Consider the following 22,586-nt stretch of genomic DNA (forward strand, 5'->3'; position numbering starts at 1 on the left):
TTAGATCATGATTTGTTGCGTTCTCTTCTCGTTTCATTTTTTTTCCGACTGAGTTTAACAAGTTTTAACAAAGAATGAAACGAAGTAAAGAAGTAAGAGAAAAATACTGTGAATTTAATCAAAATTAGTTTTCTTGTAAGCAAGCAACCACACTAACTAAAGCCCGAATACAAATTAATGTGGATTGAGTGAAAGCAGTAATATTAGCAGAACACGTCTGTCTATAAATTTGAGGGAAATAGGACAATCTTTGCAAAAGTGATGAATTTTTGAAATTTTAGTGCTACCATTGCATTGCTGGACAATAGAAGACGACTGTAATTCATGACGTCATTCAGCGGGACAACTCAGGAAAGAAGATATAAGGAGAATTCTACACATTTCATGTTCATGAAAAGCACACAATTCCCTCAATACCCTCCGCTTTCCGAAAGACGTAAGTTAAGAGCTCTTTATTACGCTAGAAAATGAAAATAGGGGCCTATTTGTCTGATTTTTTCTATAATCTATTATCTTTATATCGTTATGTGTTGTTTGAAGGTTTGCATGGTGAAGTTAATCAGGAAGAAAGATTTGCGGTGACACCATGTGTATGTAGTCCTTAACCGGATCGTAGTTTGGAAGAAGAGCTTAGAAAGAGGAGAAACGAAGAGGGAAGCGACATATGGGGGTTGTGAGGAGGGCAAAAAGTGAAGAGTGGGAGACAGTAATGGGCTGGAAGTTGAAGTTGCACTAGTGGAGACAGTAGAGAAAGGAACACAGAGAGTGGTAAGGAAGAATAGTGTGAGAATCAAGTAAGATGTTCGGACATCGTTAGAAGGGGAAAGATGAAATAGAAGGGAAGAGGAAGAGGAAGGAGTTGAATGTTGGAGAATCATGGAGATAGGGGAGAGCAGTGAAGATTCATGAAACCAAGAGGAGAACGAAGTCGGCGAACAGTGTGGCTATGGAATGCGAATGAATGGAGAAAGGACGATTAACAGAAATAAGGAGGGGTAAGTAGAGGAGAGGTGAGAATATGTGGAGAGAACGGAGAGAGAGAGAGACTGGGGCGCAAAGTGATTGTATAACGTCACTGTATTCAGGGAGGTGCACCTCCCTGCTGTATTCCAACTACAGTAACTTATACTGAGTAACCAATTAAAACTTTTTAATGAATATTCATTAGATCATGATTTGTTGCGTTCTCTTCTCGTTTCATTTTTTTTCCGACTGAGTTTAACAAGTTTTAACAAAGAATGAAACGAAGTAAAGAAGTAAGAGAAAAATACTGTGAATTTAATCAAAATTAGTTTTCTTGTAAGCAAGCAACCACACTAACTAAAGCCCGAATACAAATTAATGTGGATTGAGTGAAAGCAGTAATATTAGCAGAACTCTCTCTCTCTCTCTCTCTCCGTTCTCTCCACATATTCTCACCTCTCCTCTACTTACCCCTCCTTATTTCTGTTAATCGTCCTTTCTCCATTCATTCGCATTCCATAGCCACACTGTTCGCCGACTTCGTTCTCTTGGTTCGCCGACTTCGTTCTCCTCTTGGTTTCATGAATCTTCACTGCTCTCCCCTATCTCCATGATTCTCCAACATTCAACTCCTTCCTCTTCCTCTTCCCTTCTATTTCATCTTTCCCCTTCTAACGATGTCCGAACATCTTACTTGATTCTCACACTATTCTTCCTTACCACTCTCTGTGTTCCTTTCTCTACTGTCTCCACTAGTGCAACTTCAACTTCCAGCCCATTACTGTCTCCCACTCTTCACTTTTTGCCCTCCTCACAACCCCCATATGTCGCTTCCCTCTTCGTTTCTCCTCTTTCTAAGCTCTTCTTCCAAACTACGATCCGGTTAAGGACTACATACACATGGTGTCACCGCAAACCTTTATATCGTTGTCTTTACTGACGTGATAACGTGTATCATTCTCCTTATCCAGTCTTTGATAGCGGTACCAAAACTGTAAAAAATAAAAAAAAATATAAAAAACATAATAACAATAATGATGATGATAAAGGTTTTCAGTGCAAAAACTTCTCACACTTCTAGGTTTCTATCGCATATTTGTTTATAGTGCCACTTACGCACCGGGGTAAAAAAAAAAAAAAAAAAAAAAAATGGGGACCCAAAGTGGTGGCACTTTATGTATTCCTTGGTTTTGGTAGTAGGGGAGCCCGAACTTATGTCAATGCATCATAACAATACATCATAAAGATGATACCACTCATCCATTTGGTCCATGTTAATTCAAATTCGAATTCGAACTAAAATAATTATTTCCAAAATTTGGCATGCCCGTCGGTGAAATATACACAGCTACCCAGGAATAATAACAAGGTCATGTCTATGATAAGTACAATAAAGAAACATTATTCATAAATCTTAAAGTTCAACGCAGTCAAAAAGATCACATGTATCAAGAGGCTTGCAAAAAAAAAAGAAATAAAAATAACTAACTTTGCTGACCCCAAAAGAAGAAATGAAATAAGTGTTCTGCAGCTTTTCTGTAAAAGACTGTATAGAAAGGATAATTTCGTTGACCGCCTACAATGATTTCTGTTGGTTGTTCTAGGGGAAATCATGGCATACTTAGTATAAGCTTACATCGTTAACCAGGAGAAGAGAAGTTGAGAGAGAGGGGGAGGGAGACAGGGCTCTGAAGCTGTGAACATCCTCATGCGTATCAAACAACATGGTTTACGTATGCTCCCTCTCATAGTTAGATCGAATTTTGAGGGACTACAGACTGGTAATGTAAGGACATTTCTTCATTTATATTCCGTTCTTCGGCAGGAATGATATTCCTTAGAGGGGAAGGCTAGTAACTGAACAGTGGGAATCAGTGGGAATGCTGGAGGATGATTGTTCCAATCCTTGTGGGATTCATTTAAGAGTACATTATATATCTATTGTTGTGTGAAAATTATTTGCTTCAGAATGGTCTCATATTCAAGTAATGTGCAGTTTAATGTTTCCAGGTTAGCGTGCCTGGTCAGTGACGGGACATTAATCTGCACATTACTTGAATATGAGACCGTTCTGAAGCAAATAATTTTCACACAACAGTAGAATGTGGCACAAGGATTGGAACAATCATCCCTCAGCATTCCCACTGATCGGCTACTAGCCATCCCCTTTAATGCCGAAATGAGGTGCAAAACACTTCTTTACCTTGTATGTCCCGTACATTTCAACATTCTTTCCTGTAGTCGATTATTGTTATTGTGTCGGGACATTACGCCGACGTGTATGTCCCGATTACAAAATTATACAAAACACCATCGGCAAACGAGGTTAGGGTTGATTCAATATTAATAATATTTAAAACACATTTATGCAATGGTTAAATTACATTTGACTTTGTTCAGCATTCGAAAGTCTATAGCTAAAATATCTTAGATACACATGAATTTGATAAGAATTTAAAACGAAATGATATACGTGATCTGTTAAAAAAAAATCTAAAGAATGTTCAAGATATCGCATTTGACGCATACTAGTACGTGTACAAGTGTCTGTTGTATCACAAAACATCATAACATACCTATATTATAAAATTTGCGAAGTAACGCCTAAAATATAGGGAGACATGAATATTTTCCTTTAAAAAAAAAACATAACTGTAGATGGCTTAATCTGGCAACGTTTTTATCATAACTTTGTTCACATTTTGTCTAATGAATTGTACTTAACACGGAAGTAAAATTTGTGAATAAATCACAATTTGTTTTCTTGTAAGCAAGCAACCACACTAACCGAAGCCCAAATAGAATGTGGATTGAGTGAAAGCAGCAATATTAGTAGAGCACGTCTGTCTCTAAGTGTGAGGAAAATAGGACAATATCTTTGCAAAAGGGATACATTTTTGAAATTTCAGTGCTACCATGTCCGTGTTTGGCAAGGAGAGCTCCAATTTATGACGTTATTCCGGGACAACACAGGAAAGAAGATAAAGGGAGGATTCTATACATTTCAATTTCATGAAAAGCACACATTCCAACAACTTGTTACTGACTTAAGGGTAATACTCTCTGCTTTCTGAAAGACGTAAGTTAAGTGCTCTTTTATTATGCTAGAAAATGAAAATATAGGGGCATATTTGTTTGATTTTTTCTATAATTTATTATTTTCTTCTATTGTTATCTTTACCGACGTGATAACGTGTATCAGTATCCTTATTCAGACTTTGATAGTGGTACCGAAACTGTGAAAAAAAAAAGTGATGGCACCTTATGTCTCCCTTTGTATGGTAGTGGGGGAGCCCACCTGTATACAGGTAGGCCTACAGCTAAACCAATTCGTAGTTCTACTTTGCACATGAGCAGAAAAAGTTCATTCGTACCATGGACCTACTACACATGGACTTTCATCGCTCGTTGATTCATGCACCTGTTTCTGTCAAAAGTGGTACAAAAGCATTTTAAACATGCTTTCCTGCTTTGATCTTACCATCACCGCCGACGATGCTGTTCGTTATTCAGAAGGTTCGTTATTCCAAAGGTAAGTTATTCCGAAGGTTCGTTAATTCGAAACACACAAATTCCGACCTAGAGGTTCGTTAATCCGAAAATGAAAAAGGTTTCGTTAATCCGAACATTTGTGGCGTTATTCCGAAGGTTCGTTATTCCGAAGGTTTCTTTCTTTTTTCTTTTTTTTTTTTGCATGAATTAATCAACGAGCGATGAAAGTCCATGTGTCGGGAATCTCTTCTGTCTATTATTCACACACAAGAGCATTGAATTGCTAAAATTGGAAGAATCAGACTCATGACATGCTTTACAATAATTTACATTTCTCTGTGACTTCGATGATCTTGTGTGTGAATAATCGACAGAACTTGGAGGGAAGAAATTCCCGACATCCTCTACAAAATTCCGTATTTCTCTTTGACCACTGAAGCAAATCGAATGGGGTTTTCTGTAAAAGTCTGTAAGATGTGGGCAATGAGTTATAGTTTCATACCCTGAATTTGTATTTAGATTGATGCAATACTTTTAAAGATATCATTGCAGGAGGGCCCCGTTGTATTTTTTTTTTTTGGACATACTGTAGTGTACATTGGTAAATTATCGCTCAAAATTTCACTTGCGAAATGCGCGTACTTTACCAGAGAAAGCGATTATTCAAGTTCAATTAGATTTATTGTAGATTTATTATTTTGGCAGGTTGGGTGTGATTTGTATTGTAATTGTCCCCATTTTCCGCACATTGTTCGAGAGTAAATCACATGGACAGTAACCATAGATGACATGTATGTCATATCATTAAGCCATGTTACATGCTTTGCCACAAGTGTCCACTTCAGTAATTTTCAATAATTTGTGACAGGAAAACAGTCATGATTCGGGTTTGCTGCTCCCTTTCATTGTTGTTTATAAAAAGGCAGTTGAGTCTGAAAGAGCACCTCAGCAAAATAAGACTGCAATGAGGGAAACTATTCTTTTGTCAGTGGGATACATCTGAATGTACTCATTAAGATGCACATAATCAGGTGGCGGCGGTGATAATGGGATCAGAAGAAAGACCTTCGTTTCTAGTCCATGTGTAGTAGCCCCACGGTCTGGTGCAAATAATAGGAATCTCGAGCGATTGCATGTAGAGCGCCATCTTTTGACTGACTCACACGATTGTAACATGTCGTATGAAATGCTAGTGATAAAATCCAGCATACTTTTTGAATGCTGTATTTAGAGGGATGAAATGAGAGTCTTTGATATTGTTCTTATTTGCATATCCTGCGAGTGTTATAACTCTCTCCCTTGACAAAGACATTTTCAAGATAGCAAACATTGCATGCTCACTGAAATAACAGGTTTTCCCACCATTTTCGCACCTTTGTCATTCATTTTCAAAAACTTATTATTCAATTTCGTCCCGAGAAGCACGTGGAACACAAATCCTAACTTCAATTTCGTCAATTGTCATTGTATTTCGTTTTTCGCCAAACATTTTCGAAGACATAGCACTCAAAATCGTCAATTGTCATTCAAATTCATCCCTCCCGCTGACGGATCGCAGAATGTGAAGATCAAATTCGGTTGTTTTTTGTTTTTTTTTTTCCACACAATTTCATGAATTTTTCATTCAAATTAGCCAGATGTTGTCGTTTGCGAGACGGTACGTCTGTTTATATCAGTGTGTACTCGGATCGCTTGTGTGTGTGTGTGTGTGTGTCTGTATGTGTGGTTCTGTGTGTGTGTGTGTGTGGGTGGGGGGGGGGGGCACTTGTGTATACATTATGTTAACTCCTGAATGTAAAATGTGAACGGTTATGGAAGAAAAAAAAACCACATGAATGACTGGGAAATCACACCGGGTAGAGATATGAGACGAATATGAATGAATATTTAACGAAAATGATTGACAAAAGACGAAATCGATCCTGCTGTTTTGAGTGCTGCGAGTGAGACTGACGAATTTGAACTGTAAATGACGAAAATGTATGCCAAATGACTAAATTGAATGGACTTTCTTTGACAATGAACGACGAAAGACGAATTTGAAAGTAAGATTGGCATATTCCCGACATCCCGCGACGAAATTGAAGTAAAAACTTGTGAAATTGAATGAAAAAAAAAAAGGTTTGAAAATGAATGGGAAAACCGATAATAATATTATTTACATGCCATCATGCTTAGAGGAGAACTAAGGAAACGAGTCACAGTAATAATCCACGATTACTCCATTAAAGCTGTATTAGACTATAATGCACAAACTAAATTGCATTGTTGTGTTATAGGCCTAAATATTTGGTGCTTACGTCAAATTTGCCGTAAATTCTACTGGAAAATTGTGTTGTGTGTGTTGTCTTTATCAATGATGGGAATAGTAATGCCTTACACATTAATTAAAGCGCTTTTTTTTTTATTGAGGTGCAATTTAAGATGGTCTTTGTGTGAGAGAATGTTAGTGATCATACAACCTTTGTCAACGTATACATCTTGCTTATTAATTATTGTCGCACTAGCACATTAATATACACGTAAAAATACAGTGCACGTCCTTTGAAGCTGAAGCTTGAGTTACATGCAGTGTGTGTACGTATAGTTTTCTTTCGTTAGAGCGAAATTTCGTTATAACCGAACAAATAAACACTATTTTTACCTCACTAATGAAGCTTGAGTTACACGCAGTGTGTGTGTGTGTGTGTGAGTACAAGTGTAATCACACCTTGTGGTTGCTTGTGTGTGTGGGAGGGATGGGGTTCATCTTTTTGTGCGTGTACACTGTAAAAAGTCCGGTGTTAAATAATACTATGAAACACCGAGTTGGTGTTAAATTTCCGGTGCTCATTTGTGGTGCTAGATAAATATATGAAATATAATTTTTTTTTAATAGTTTCTTAGTTATACTGTTTTTCTTGTTGATTTTGAACTTCAACAAGGCGATCAAGAATACGTTATTATCATAATCGAGCTGCATTAGTGAGGTATACATGTCAGAAATTTGTGATTTGTTCATCATAATCGTACAATTATTGTGTTGCAGTATATATAGAAGTTCATGAATTGATATTGGAAACAAAAATCTCTAGATAATTATATCCGGTGGATAGATGGATGGATATTGGATTGATGGATTGATGGATATTGGATGGATGGATGGACGGATGGATTGATGGATTGATGGATTGATGGATGGATGGATGGATGGATGGATGGATGGATGGACGGATGGATTGATGGATTGACTGATTGATGGATGGATGGATGGATGGATGGACGGATGGATTGATGGATGGATGGATTGATGGATGGACGGATGGATGGATAGATGGATGGATAGATGGATGGATGGATGGATGGATGGATGGATGGATGGATTGACTGATTGATTGATTGATTGACTACTGATCGTCTCATTTGTTATACTTATTTGTGTGTGTGTGTAAAATTTGGCATGCGTGTCGTTGAAATATATACAGCTACCCAGGAATAACAACAAGTTCATGTCTATGAAAAGTACAATAAAGAAACATAATTAATAAATCTTGAAGTTCAACAAAGTCAAAAAGATCACATATATTGTGTCAAGAGGTTTGCATAAACCAATCCACGGTAGCCCCCCCCCCCCCACCCCCAAAAAGAAATAAAGATAGCTAACTTTGGTGACCCCAAAAGAAGAAACAGAATAGTGTTCTGCAGCTTTTCTGTAAAAGACTGTATAGGAAGGATAGGTTTCATTGACCGCCTACAATGATTTCTGTTGGTTATTCTATAGGGAAAATCATGGCATTATATTTCTGTTGGTTGTTCTAGGGAAATTCATGGCATACTTAGTATATAAGCTTACATCGTTAACCGAGAGAAGAGAAGTTGAGAGAGAGGGAGTGAGAAGTTGAGAGAGAGGGAGTGAGAAGTTGAGAGAGAGGGAGAGAGAGAGGGCTCTGAAGCTGTGAGCATCCTCATGCGTATCAAACAACATGGTTTATGTATGCTCCTCTCATTTAGTAATTAGCTCGAATTTTGAGGGAATACAGACTGGTAATGTAAGAATATTTTTTCATTCATATTTCGTTCTTCGGCAGGAATGATACTTCTAAATGCCGTAATGAGGTTCAAAGTACTTCTTTACCCTGTATGCCTCCCTAAAACAATAAAGGAGAGAATGAGAGGAAGGCAGATACCTCATCATAGTTGTTTAAAAGAAAAAAAAGAAGAAAAAGAAGCGAATAAATCGATCAAGATCGTGGCGTTAAGGAACGGAATTAATCTTTCCTTTTCCTTTGTGTAATGGTGTGTTGTTCTGTGTTGTCTCAGGTAGAATTTTTGTTGTTGTTTTTCCATAACCTTTCATTGATTCCATATTCAAAATAAATTCAAAACAAATCAAATCACATGTATTACAAAATCCACAATTCAGCGTAACACAATTATAGTGAAATCAAGCCAAGCTGTACTTGGATCAGTGGGATCGATATATAACCGAGCAATATTACTAGTATTCGTTCTGAAGTGGGATCGATTTATAACCGAGCAATAATTATCCGTTCTGAAGAGAGAGGTTATTTGCTGTATATACTAGTATTCAAATGATTTGTTTGGGCTTTTAGGAGGTACATTTGTATTGCTCTTAAATTGTTAAAGGGATAGTACAGTATTGGTAGAGATGACAATTGGGCTTTTAACTTTTTGCGAGATACCAAGAAAACAATTGTGAAATAGTACAGAGCATACCATTTTAAGAGGAATTCAAAGTTTATTTGATGAAAATCGGGTTTGGAATGACTGAAACATCCAAAAACAAAGTAAAACAAAGCGATGGTAATACAGCTCTATGGTCCCACACTTTATTAGAATTGCTCAATTTTGGATATCTCAGCCATTTCAAAACCAATTTTCATCAAATAAACGTTGAATTCCTCAAGGAATTACATGCTCTTTCATATTTCATAAGAGGTTTCTCATTATCTCACCAAAAATGTTAGAAACCTGAAATTAGGTCTCAACCAAAACTATACAATCCCTTTAAAGTCCTGTTTACCTTTGTAATCTAAAGAATGGTTAAGATATCGCATTTGACGCATACTAGTATGTGTGTGTCTGTTGTATCACAAAACATCCTACCATATAAAATTTGCGAAGTACTGCCTAAAATATTGGGAGACATCAGTATTTTTCTAAAAAAAACCCCCAAAAACCAACAAAACAAAACAATAACAAAACTGTGGATGTCTTAATCTGGCAACGTTCTTATTATAGACGAGGTTCCAATGACGTCACCAAGTTTTATTAAACAGTACTTAAATGTACAGTTTATCTTTGGGAACTATTTTGAAGCACTAAATCTGGGATTTTTTTTTTCATCTAGAAAAAGGTAAATTATGCTTTTAATATTTGTATTTTACAGTGGTAAGAAAGAGTAAAAAAAAATATTACAAGTTCAATGGTAAATTTTGATCGAAATCATGTGAAAAATAAGGAAGTTATGACAATTTCAAGATTCATTAATTAAAAAAAAACAGTTCTTGAATGGTCAATATGAACATGGAAATGTCAAAGTGGCAATGTTCTTATTATAGACGAGGTTCCAATGACGTCACCAAGTTCTATTAAACAGTACTTAAATGTACAGTTTACCTTTGGGAACTATTTTGAAGCACTAAATCTGGGATTTTTTTTTTTCATCTAGAAAAAGGTAAATTATGCTTTTAATATTTGTATTTTACAGTGGTAAGAAAGAGTTTAAAAAAATATTACAAGTTCGAAATGGTAAATTTTGATCGAAATCATGTGAAAAATAAGGAAGTTATGACAATTTCAAGATTCATTAATTTAAAAAAAAAACAGTTCTTGAATGGTCAATATGAACATGGAAATGTCAAAGTGAGCATGTCATTCCCTCACAACTTAAAATTTTGAAATTTCCAGTTTTATATTCAAATGCAAATTTTACACTTGTACGCCCGGGATTCAAATCCTGGTATATCTACTGATCACTATTCTGAAGTTTACAAACCAGGAATAACATCATGTTTCAGACTTCATTGTCAAAAAAATTGAATTTTCATCATTTCTTTTTTTTTGTACACAATCAATGAAAAATTGTGAGGTTATGACATGTTAACTCACTCATTTTCATATACATGTATATCCACGCACTGTACAAGAACTGTTTTTAAAAAAAAAATAGCAAAACTTCAGAATGTCATAACTTTGTTATTTTTCATACAATATCAGTCAAATTTTTACCATTGAACTTGTATGATTTTACTTTTTATCAAACTAACTTATATTTGGACTGGATTTTCCAGGGAACAGGGCAGTAATTTGGACATACAATATACAAAAATGGTGTATTCACCAATAGCACAGGTACAGTAGACAGAAACCACCTGAGATTTAGATTTTTGCGACATGATATGCTTAAGTTTTTATTGTTCACTTCTTCATCACATCAACATGGACAACGGCTTATTTGAGCAATCCTATACACATGGTGTGCGTTTTACTGAGGTACCTGGTATTACATTGCATAATGAATGTAATACACCATGTGGCAGTCAACACCAAAGTGCAACAAGTGCTGTCAACACCATAGTTTTACGCTATCAACACCATAGTACAAAACTGTAACACTGTCTACACCATAGTGCAAAACTGTCAACACTATAGTGTAACACTGTCAACACCATATACTGTTGTGAAACACTATCAAACAATTTTTGTGTGTGTGCAACCAAGTGATCCATGAAAGTTTTTCTTCACTAAAAATGATTAGCACGCTTTTGAAATTGCTGCTATTCAAAAAAAAAAAGGAAAGAAAATGTAACATCTACTGATTATTTTTTTAAAACATGCATATTCAACAAGTTGGCAATATCATGCCAGACCCCTCAATGACACTCATGTTTACTATAGGTCATTCATTTCAGCATACATATACACATTGTATATATCCCAGATTTAATTGGTTACACTACCTATGTCTATGATGAGAGTACAAGTGTGTAGGTGTGGAATATTGAGATTCATTATACTGGCCTAAAACTGTGATTCCTTTACAGCTGGTCTCTTTAAAGCACTAGCATGTATATCAGCAAGTTCAGAGTTTCATATCATATGTACAAGTATTATTGAATAATTGGCAATAGGTAGAATCCTGGTTGTGAGTTTCTTTTGGGCAAAAACAATAAAGAAAACAAACACATTGTAACTGCATGCACTGTTTATATTCTAGTATTATCTTAGTAGCAAGTTACTTGTACATTTCTGGCTTTTAAGGAAAGTAATCAAAACAGGCAATAGAGTTGTCATACACATGCTTTATAAGGGTCATAAAATGTCCGGCTATACTCGGTACCTAATAGTTACAATCTGTTTTAATATCATGCACAAAACACAACATCAGCTTCCACAAATAGCAGATCAGCCAACCCTTCCTTTGACTTTGTTTCTTCAGGCATATTAACACGAAAGCTCCATTTACAATAGGGTGCCACATTACATACATAAAATACTTGTATGTTAAATTTGCATACCATTACAGTAACAGAGACTATCGTACATAACCCACTGTATACTTGTATGTGGTTTCACATCATTGTGTGTGTGAAGAGAAGTAAAACCAAAATATGAGAACTATGGTAGCTGGGGGGGGGGGGGGGTCTTATCTCATGTATAGATACATGTAGGCAGCATCATTTACTGTTACAGCATTACAACCCCCCCAACAACCAATTTCAAGACAAACTTACAAGCAGTTTCAAAGACAAGCCTGACTGATTCTATAGCATCACAAAGCGCATAGATCGTGATGCATATTAGTTGATCTTCCTGACCACACACAAGAATGAAACATTTTACACATCACAATGCAAATATGAATTGTTGAAAATGGACAATTTTAGGTGTGCATGAACGAATCCAATGTAAAATCTTATTCTCCCATTTTGGGTGCAATTACACCCTAGGGCCAGAATCAAGGATGTGATGAAAACCACTCAAGATCTACATACCACGTACACATGTAAAATAAAAAACAGAACAAAACAACGAAAAAAAAACCCCAAACCAAAATGTTTGCCAATATTCGTGTAATATCCAAGTCACTTGCCCTTCACCCCGCTCCTAAACAAAAAAAAACAAACAAAAATAAAACAAAAATTGCATACAAAAGGCAAATGCAACATACAACCAACTTGGGATAAGTATCACAGTTCATAAATGTGTATTCTGTACAGTATATCTATTGATATGGCCATACATCAGACACTTGACTGTATTATATGTAGTGAACTAAAATTTGCTTCATTATCTTGAAGTGTGGACATTACACTATATCCTATCTCCAAGTGATATGTTTCTACTATGCCGAAATTCTACTTGTCCTGACTATGCTACATTGAACGTTATGTCAGAGTCCAAACATGCATCCTACATGTATATATGCTTTTATTATGAACCATGAAATATCTTTGATTCTTGGCAGGTCATCCAAAGTACAATAAAGTTTGTGTGCCATATAACATAGTCTGAACATTCCATACTTGGGGCTTCAAAAGTGTTTCAAATCTAAAATTGAATTAGACAAGGATACACATCTACAGGTGGAAAATTATAGTGACTGGAAGGAAGACTACCAGATGTGGCCAACAATCATAGTCATTGCGCATCTGAAAACTTAGGCTGTTATACACATTGTGATAAGTATCAAAAAAAGGAAACAAATTTCCTCAACTATTGTGGTAATCAATGGGGTTACAATGATACAAAAATTAGTAAGTCACCACGAGGTCACACACAGTATTCACAACTCACCATGTGTGCATTGCAGTGTACCTTGGCGTGTACCTTTACCTAATACAATAGTGTAGCTATGTCATCAAATACTATTAAAGACAATACCAACATCACGGTAGTTGGCTTCAAGCTATGCGTAGTTCAAATTTAACCCATCCCCTACGGTAACCTGGTTACCTTTGTGTTAAGTCTATGGGGATTTAAGAATTCAGTATGGAATGGGTTAACTGGGTGCAATAAAACAATACTGAGCTATGAAGTGGTGCTTTTGCAAGCCATGTGTAAACAAAATATCATTACAACTCTGATTTGAATACATGTATCAAATCCAATGGGAAGGCGGCATTAAAAATATATATCAAGAACCAAGCAAAGCATAACTTTTATTAATCCTTTAAAGGGGATGGCTAGTAACTGATCAGTGGGAATCAGTGGGAATGCTGGGGGATGATTGTTCCAATCCTTGTGGGATTCATTTAAGAGTACATTATGTATATCTATTGTTGTGTGAAAATGATTTGCTTCAGAATGGTCTCATATTCAAGTAATGTGGAGTTTAATGTTTCCAGGTTAGCATGCCGGTACAGTGATGGGGCAAAGTACCAAGGGTACTAAGTTATATTTCCAACACATTATAATCCTTTTAAGTGCATAATGTTTGCTGGTAATAGAGGTATCAGCTGTTGGTATTCTTACAAGTCTGTGTGTTCTAACATGAATTTCAAACACCTTTTAGTATCAACCATGATAATTCGTCTGTGATACTGATAAAAGCAGCTTACACTTCCTTATCTCATCTCATAGTAAATTCCCATGCTTCCCAATTTTGAATACTGGAAGAACCAAATGTATATTCCAGGCTCAAATCAGACTGAAAATCTTATAAATGCTCATTGCTAGGAATGTCTCACATGGCCTTGTACAATGAAATATGATAATCTTTAAAGGTACATTCAACAACAAGGGTCTACACCAAGATATATTTTTTGGTATCAAGGTATACTCCCATAGCATGAGAATGATCAAGAATGTACCATCTTTAGGAAAGAAAGCAAAATATACTCTGTATTCTTGTATCATTATTTTGCCGAAGACAAAACAAAACCCATCTTTGACAACCTGGACTAATCTACTTTGAATAAAGCAGGGAAGATAGTAATTACAAATACACTGTACAAAACCACAGTTTAAGGTAAAACACAAGGTGGGAAAGGTAAATTAATTTCTTGTTGGATAAATTCAGTAGGTTTACACTGAGATGGCTTTACTTTCAAAACTTGATAAAGTTTGCTAACTCAGCTACAGTGGAGCCCAAATTGAGCACAGTAAGAAGCTGTAGTCTGTATTCCAACACTATCATGGAGTTAAAGGGATAGTACAGTTTTGGTTGAGCTGAGAAATAGGCTTTCGAATTTTTGCACGATACCAAGAAAACACTTATGATATAGCACAGAGCATATCATTTTAAGAGGAATTCAAAGTTTATTTGATGAAAATCGGGTTTGGAATAACTGAAACATCCAAAAACAAAGTAAAACAAAGCGATGGTTACAAAGTGTGGGTCCCACACTTTATTAGAATCGTTCAAAATTCAAAACCAATTTTTATCAAATAAACGTTGAATTCCTCATAAAATTGCATGCTCTTTCATATTTCATATGAGATTTCTCATTATCTCACCTAAAAATGTTAGAAACCTGAAATTAGGTCTCAACCAGAACTGTACGATCCCTTTAATGTACGCTAGACAGAAAAATCTGTCTGTCTGGAGGAGTCTAATTCTTTTGACTTAAAGCCAGATGCAGTCTCCGCGGAACATAATCTTTAACCCCGACGACCAGATACAGAACGATCTTCAGTCAATACATTGTAAGTGTGTAGACAAGAACTCTCACATTATGCATTTTAATTTCGCAAATCTTGGCTCTCGCAAAATTCGCGAAATTAAAATGCACACAGACATTCCTCATTTTACAGTAACTGCAGTTTACCAATTTTGAGTGAACATTCAAGTTATCTCGGCCCTCTTGATCATTAATATCCTGGTTTAATTTGAATGATTAACCATCTTACAGCATCACAGCCATTTGCCAGTGTGAACACAGCCATTTGCCAGTGTGAACAGTCATTCTCTTGAGTGTGATTGTTTTCAGCTCAACAATCAATATCACTGACAGTAAGATTGCACTGCAAACATATCAATCTCTGTCCCAAGCCAAGCTGATCAACTTGAATACTGTATTTAAACACAGACAGGCTAAGGTTCTTCAAAGCACTTGTATCTGATTACAAAAGATAACGATGTGCCCTACATGTGTATTTTATCTTGACTGCATAGGGCCACTGCATCTATCCAACGGAAACACAAACCTTGTCTTGTCTTGCTTTGAGCTCGCACATTTTGACTTGTGCTTCACAGAGATTCTATGTCACATAAATAAACACACAAAAACATGCTCTGAATTTTTCTTCCAGGCTGTTTTGGACTCCTTGATCTGTGTCCATTATTTTCAACTTTTTGTATACTTTATGAGTAGCTTTGAACAAGGAAAATAATCACAAACTCTGTGCAGAGTTTATTGTCAATTTTTCAATCAGGATTTCGTCTCCGCCTTCCTTTTCATTTTCCCTAAAGCTTTTTCTTCCTTGTGGGAACACTGGCCAAGTTCTGGAACATCCATTATTTCAGTGATAAAGCTTGTATACATTTGTAATGACATTTTTTCTTTTTTTTTTCAGAGGCATTTAATTGTTGAAAATATCAGTGTTATGGGTGGGCAGCATATTGGATACTCACTGGGTTGAAACTACATGTACATTGTATAACATATTTTATCAGGCAAGTTTTGAAGAAATCAGTGCTAAAGCTTTGTTCCCTTATTGTCAGTTCAATTTGAGTTTCTCTAATTATACAGTCATACTGGGTACTAATCCTGTCTGACAGACTGTGCTCATACTTCAGGGGGGTGTTTCATCAACGTTTGTCGGCACTGACAACTTGAATCACCATAGTAACAGTCAGTGACCAGAGCATCTCAGCCAATCAAAACCAAGAATTTTGCTGAAATTGTGACAAGCGTTGATGAAACACCCCGCTGATCTAAACCACTTCACCTCAATCTTTTGCACTGAGAGCTACATGGTGTCCTTTTGTGATTCTCAGGACACTGGTCAATGTGCTACATGTAAGTCCTGTTGCTACAGCACATATTGATACAGTGTTACTACCATTTGGTATTCATTACATATACATATTATATTTGGTGCAGTGAGTACCTGGTATACAGTATACCTGCAACCATTTCTGCATTGAGAAGTGTTACGCAATCAATAAATGGAATTTCACTCTGAACTAGCGGCTCCAGAACAGTGACTCCGAACTAAAGGTGCAAGTCACAGTTTACACAAACAAGACATTGTAGAAGATGGTTTATTATCCGATGGAAATTGTGGAATTTAAACTGTTGACTTGATAGTCCCGAGCATACTTGGGCTGACCAGTGTCAAGAGGAAAGTGTGATACACTGTATAACAAAATCAGTTTGCCTTTAACAGGTTAAACGTACATTCTATTGAAGACTGCAATTTCTTCTCTCCTGTAAGCTACAACCTGCAGTGGCCTCATTTAAACAGAGACTGTACACAATGTAAAACAAACTCCCAAACTACATGGATGTAACTTCTTTTGCCCAACTCTATACATCTTAATTTACTGTACGGTGTTGTATGTATACATAAGTACTTGCATGATTGCCCGGGGCAAGTGAAATCAAAGTTGGGCGAGTGTTTTGGAACAGTGAGAAAAATGCTTCGAAGCAAAAAGTTTTGAAGCTTTATACATGGTATCTCCTCCTTGCCCCCCCCCCCCCCCACAAACGCACAAAACTAAGCATACAGAAGCCATGCAATGACTGTTTAGTGATGCAACACACTTTAAAGGGATTGTACAGTTTTGGTCCAGACCTAATTTCAGATTTGTAACATTTTTGGTGAGATAATGAGAAACCTATTCAAATTCATGAAATTCTTCCGTTATGAAATATGAAAGAGCATGTAATTCTATGAGGAATTCAATGCTTATTTGATGAAAATTGGTTTTGAAATGGCTGAGATATCCAAAAAAAGTGATTCTAATAAAGTGTGGGACCCACACTTTATCATGATCGCTTTGTTTTACTTTGTTTTTGGATGTTTCAGTCATTCCAAACCTGATTTTCATCAAATAAACTTTGAATTCCTCTTTAAATGGTATGCTCTGTACTATATCATAAGTGTTTTCTTGGTATCTCGCAAAAAGTTAAAAGCCCAATTCTCATCTCCACCAATACTGTACCATCCCTTTAATTTCATTTCAGCAACTTTCCAGCACTTACATGAAGAGGCCCTGAATGCAATGCAACACAAACATTCAATGGAAGCAGGGACACCTCCCTGATGGAAGCAAGTTTGTTACTCAAGTGTGTTTAGACTTCAGAGCATGGGAATTAACGTGTGCTATTCATTCAAATGATTGTGCTTTATCAAGCCCTCACTTAATACAAATTATGTACAACTGATTTTCTGAATCAGTTTCTCGTATTCTTGGACTTTAATTGGGGCAAGTGAAATTCATGTTCGGGCAAGTTTCTGCAACAATTTAAAAAAAATCTGCTTGCAAGACCAGGCAGGTGGTAAAACAAAAGTTATGTAGTACCCTGTTTACTGTTTTCCATAATCTGATAAAAATATGATTTTGATACAGTCTTATCATGAAGGTGGCTGACTGTTTGAACAAGAGTATTGACACTACATTGAGAATCGTTACAGATTATACAACACATGTATGGACAAAGTGAATTTCACAAGCTCCAAGAAGTTTGTTGTAACAAAAACAAGATTCCACCATATTGGACATAAAGAAATTGATACTATCCCATGTAGTTCAATATTGTTATCGACCCTGATTACATACGTAGTCAACATGGTCTCATGAACACAGGAAAGTCATCTGGCAAACAAGCTACAAACTGAAAATCATTATAAGCTACAGTAACAAAAGGCCTATCATTAATATGTTCAGCCAAAATTATTGTTCAATAATGCCTCTTGGATATTATTTCAAGTTGCTAGTGCTGGCATGAAAAGATTATAATGCATTAGCCTGAATAACGTAAAAAATATGCACATTGTACACTTACCGTACATTTTGCTATTTCATGACAAGTAGGCCCTACTACACAATGGAAATAAAAGCAAGAATGACACATTGTTTCTGTTGTAGTTTATGATGCTTCATACTGTACGATCACTAATTAATCTAGTTTTCACCAAAGTTTTGGTTCCACTCAAACCTACCAACACATATTTTACAGGGGTTTCCCCTTTGCAAGTATACTATTCAATGGCATAAGACATCACAGTATAGGCAATGCAAAAGCAAGAAAATTAGATTATTAAATGAAAAAAAAAATGCAGAAATTGCTAACATTATCAAATTCAGGAATTAAGCCCTACACTGTATGTCGTTCAGTTTCCAAACATCGATAACTAGTATTTGTCATTTCCAGTAAATACAAAACCATCATATAGGCAGCTAAAGTACTACATACACGTAGGCCTACACATTGATTTGTGGCATTTTTTTATTTATTTAGTATTTTTATTTGAGTACCGGTAGCTGCTGTCTTGTCATACCATTTAGATTTGATTTAAATGTACACGTATAAACATACATCGCGGATTTGTAGTGCATACACTGTATACTAAAAACAGAATATAGGCACTTTGCCCAACAAGGCAACACAATTAAATAACAACAAAAGAAACAAAGAAGTTGCATCGAGGCTTACATGTAAATTACAAGTCATAAAATATAAGAGCTCTTTGTGCTTTTTCTGGAAGAGTACACAGTATGTCATACATGTAATTCAGTAAAATTTTTAGACACCACAATGGTGTGTATGCCTGTACACTCAAATCTGTTTTGTGCTGAAAATCATACATTCAGAACACCATATTTAAGTTGTGGTCTAGCAATTACTGTCGCCCTAGACTGTCACCATTATATGCTGCAAATTTGAGCAACATCCAAGCTTTCAAATGTAAATGCTTGTTCTTCTATTATAGCATCTAATACAATAATGTAGTTAATTGGGCATGCCACCAATCCTAAATTAACAGAATTTATAGTGCCCTTTGTTGTTTAACTCAGAAAATGCATTGAAACATCACACACACACAAAAAATCAATGGGAGCAATCTAAGTGCCACAGACAACGTACACTGTAACTGCGCCACTTGATTCATGCAAATATACACCCGTATATTATTTTCTTTTTTTTTTGCTCAAAATGCAAAAACCACATGCATTCATTCTTAACAATAATAAAAAAAAACCCCACAAAATACAAACAAGTCCATTTCAGTATATTACCCAAGCCTGATAAGCATCGAAATCACACAAAATTATCAGGAATTTGAGCATCCCTTATTTTCTTAAAACATTTTGTATTAATGGCTGAGCAGATCCAAGCCATATCTTGTAACTGAATACAATTTTGTACAACTGTTCAGAGCCCATTGCTTGCAAATTTACACTTTGCTTAAATAGAGGGCATTTGGATGGCAATTCTGCTTTTACTTGGGATCATGCAATTCAAGGACAAGTCCACCTTCATATACATAAGGATTGAGAGAATGCAGCAATATTAATACATTATTTGTAGAACACATCAGTGAAAGTTTGAGGAAAATCAGACAATCCATTCAAAAGTTATGAATTTTTTAAGTATTGATCTGCGCAGTCACTGCTGGATGAGAAGACTAATCTACAGTGTATGATGTCACATGCGTACAACGATATAAGGAAAATAAAAAGAGAATTTCACAAAACACTACTTTTTGAATAAAGTGCACATTTCTTCGACTTGATACTGATGATGTAAAGGGTAATATTATTCCCCCTGCCTTCTGAAAGAGAGAAGTCGAGTGTTCTTTTGTTATGCGAGAAAAATGGAAATGTGTTGACTTTTCTTTATTCTTTTTTTTTAATATCGTTGTACGTGTTGTACTCACGTGACATCACAAGCTATAGTAGTCTTTTCATCCAGCTGTGACCGAGCAGAAACTTCAAAAATTCATAACTTTTGAACGGATTGTCCGATTTTCCTCAAACTCTCGCTGATGTGTTCTAATATTGCTGCATTCACTCAACCAACATGTCTATTAAGGTGGACTTGTCCTTTAAGAATTTACATAACAATTTAATACCAGTAACCTTTTTAAGCTCGTTTCATGCTCAAAAAGCAATTGAAATTACATGTACAAAAAAATACACTCACAACAATTAATTTTTAAATTCAGCCTGCACTTATATCACCAAGCACTTATACATTGTATCATCCAACACATATATCACATCCACCTCCCTCTCCTAAACATATTCAAGATAATGTATCGGGTTCTAGACTAGTTTTCATTCACTACAAAAACAGAGTTTGGACTCGGGGCTCATGTGCATACTCGCAGTTTGGATATTTCCTAATTGCATGATGTGACTTGAATTTAACTTCACTTTTCAAAGCTTTTTAAAGAAATTTAGTTCAAAATAAAAATGAAATAGACATCACAAATGGAGTACTCTAGTACTTGCAATTTAGCATCAAATAATTGGCTACTACTATACAGTGCCACAGTGTTACCATTGAGTTACAGCTGTAGTTTCTGAGTGTAAAATACAATGTATCACAAAGCAAAGCAGTGGGAGTGTCAATTTCATGAGGCCACGCCTTCTTTCTCTCTGCGTCGCATCCCATTGGTCAATTGAGGAATGGGACTAGATGTAGTGGGAGTGTCATGAATACCACTGACCCCATTGGTGACCTTCTTGCTGTCTGCTACATCGAAAGATTTTCGGGCACGCGGATTCCGAATGTAGGCATTGTAAAAGAAGTGGGCAAAAAGAATCATGTAGCTGGTATAGACGACGATACCAAAAATTAATTCGGGGGTTTCCGTAGAGCAACCTTCGCCGTAAACTTTGTGGTAAACTGCGTAGAGTACAGCGAACATTCCCATAAACATTTGGCTGAGTTGTAGCGTAGTGACGCACATTGCGATTTTGCGGTTGATCCGAAATCCTGCCGCACGTGCCGCATAGTAGCTGTACATTAGACTATGGACGAAGTAGTTCATTACACAGAACCAAAATGCGACCGAACTGCGCGTGGAATACAATCGCCAGGCGAAAATAAGCGTGCTTGCGTGATGATACCAGTGTAGAAATATCAGTTTCTGCTTGCGGAGGATGATAAAAGCTGTGTCTATTAGCTCCGGAAATTTCGAAAGGACGAACAGAAATCCCCATATTCCGATGTAACCCTTTGCGAAATACCGGGTTCCGCAAATCGTTGCATGAAATCCATCATAGCGAATTGCGTTGATAAGTACGGGCAGGCAACGCACGGAACCAACGATGCTGAACACCCCTATAAAGAAGTTCCATACGATCAGCGGCGTACGTAGCTTGAATGGGTCTCGTGGCTCCATCCATTGCTTCGCGGGATGGATCAAAATTATGTAAAAGGTGGATGCTATAAAGGTGGTATACCATACTGCCCGACACCAGTCAATCCATGCCTCATCAAACATGGACTCGAACGGAAAAATTGGCTCCATCTTCCATACAGATTCAGCCATTTTACTTCAATTCTCGAGCAAAACCCTAAGCAGAATCTCTTCACGAAATCTCGGTGGGTGTCCGCAGCCCCTGCAGGCAACGTTGATAATACGATATGCAGCCGGCGAGTTATCCTAGCTAACGTTAGCTAGCTGCTGCTCATGAGCTGACTATGCCTATGGAGCATCCAGGGCAACTGAACGTAAATGAAAGTCGTCGGAGCAGGATAGTGAGGTTGCTCGCTGATTATCGATGTTTAAAATGTCGCTACTTTGATTTCCTGTGCTTTCCACAGCTGCAGAAGCTTTTGTATGAAGTGCAGTCTCAGTCTCAATAGCAGTGCCGGTGGAATACGTGCTAAAAGTGAATTTTATAGACAACGTGGGTACGAGACTGATTTCTCCTCAGTCCCTCAGATGATCTTTGGAACCGGTCGCCGGCGAGCTAGCTGCGCGCGTGCGCGTGCGAGAACGAGAGATCGATCGACCGACAGTGAAGTAGATCAGAGAGCGCAAGTGTGGTACGTGCGTGTATAGTCACATCTCGTAGTCTGCTTGTGTGTGTGTGTATTATAATTTAAATGTACGTGTGTGCATAATTTACTGGACATGCGCACATCTGCTACGGCGAAAGTCAGTAATCGGACACGACACTAAAACTTGTAATCCGAAATTCCCCACGATCAGCTGAGAGG

General features: G+C 36.7%; 1 pseudogene; it reads right to left on the reverse strand.

Annotated features, from left to right (window-relative positions):
* Window positions 1–20,981: 20,981 nt before the first annotated feature.
* LOC140226363 (very long chain fatty acid elongase 6 pseudogene) lies at window positions 20,982–21,912 on the reverse strand (annotated as a pseudogene).
* Between the last annotated feature and the right edge of the window lie 674 nt (window positions 21,913–22,586).

Source organism: Diadema setosum, chromosome 3 (genome assembly GCF_964275005.1).
Source record: "Diadema setosum chromosome 3, eeDiaSeto1, whole genome shotgun sequence".
Lineage (NCBI taxonomy): Eukaryota > Metazoa > Echinodermata > Echinoidea > Diadematoida > Diadematidae > Diadema > Diadema setosum.